General features: G+C 60.0%; 1 long non-coding RNA gene across 1 annotated transcript in view; it reads right to left on the reverse strand.

Annotated features, from left to right (window-relative positions):
- Window positions 1–60: 60 nt before the first annotated feature.
- The window catches only part of LOC108446131, a 2,319-nt gene continuing 1,907 nt past the window's right edge, over window positions 61–472 (reverse strand). Inside the window, exon 4 of the long non-coding RNA XR_001861245.1 lies at window positions 61–341. This is a non-coding gene — a long non-coding RNA (uncharacterized LOC108446131). The remainder of the gene's footprint in view (window positions 342–472) is intronic.

Here is a 472-nt window from a genome sequence, read left to right on the forward strand (position 1 = left end):
AAAAACGTGGGATTGAATTCCCCCCCCCCGTGGAGGCGCGGGAAGGAAACGGCCTCCAAGCACGAGGAATTGGGTTTTCCAGTAAAATATAGGGAATTTAGGGCTGAGCTGGCACCTTTAAGGGTAAGGAGAGGCTGCCTGCTGTGTCCTGGGATGTGCTGGATGGGATTAGGGGTTGGAAGCCCACCCTGGTGGGGTCCTGGTGGGGCTGACGAGGGTCCCGTGTCGGCCTTGGGGTGGCACGAGGCTTCTGCGGCTCCAGGTGAGGGCATGCGGCTCCAGACATCAGGAAAACCATCACCAGCTCTTCCCACCAGGACCCGGATGTGGCAAACAGGACCCTGCACGAGACAGGGAACAGCGGTCAGGGGTGTCCTGGGAAGCCCAGCAGAAAACAGGGAGATGGAAACCCCAAAACCAAACCTTCCCCTGCCAGGTGGAGCAGAGGGGATGGGACAGAGCCGCAGGAATG

Source organism: Corvus brachyrhynchos, unplaced genomic scaffold (assembly GCF_000691975.1).
Source record: "Corvus brachyrhynchos isolate BGI_N302 unplaced genomic scaffold, ASM69197v1 scaffold150, whole genome shotgun sequence".
Lineage (NCBI taxonomy): Eukaryota > Metazoa > Chordata > Aves > Passeriformes > Corvidae > Corvus > Corvus brachyrhynchos.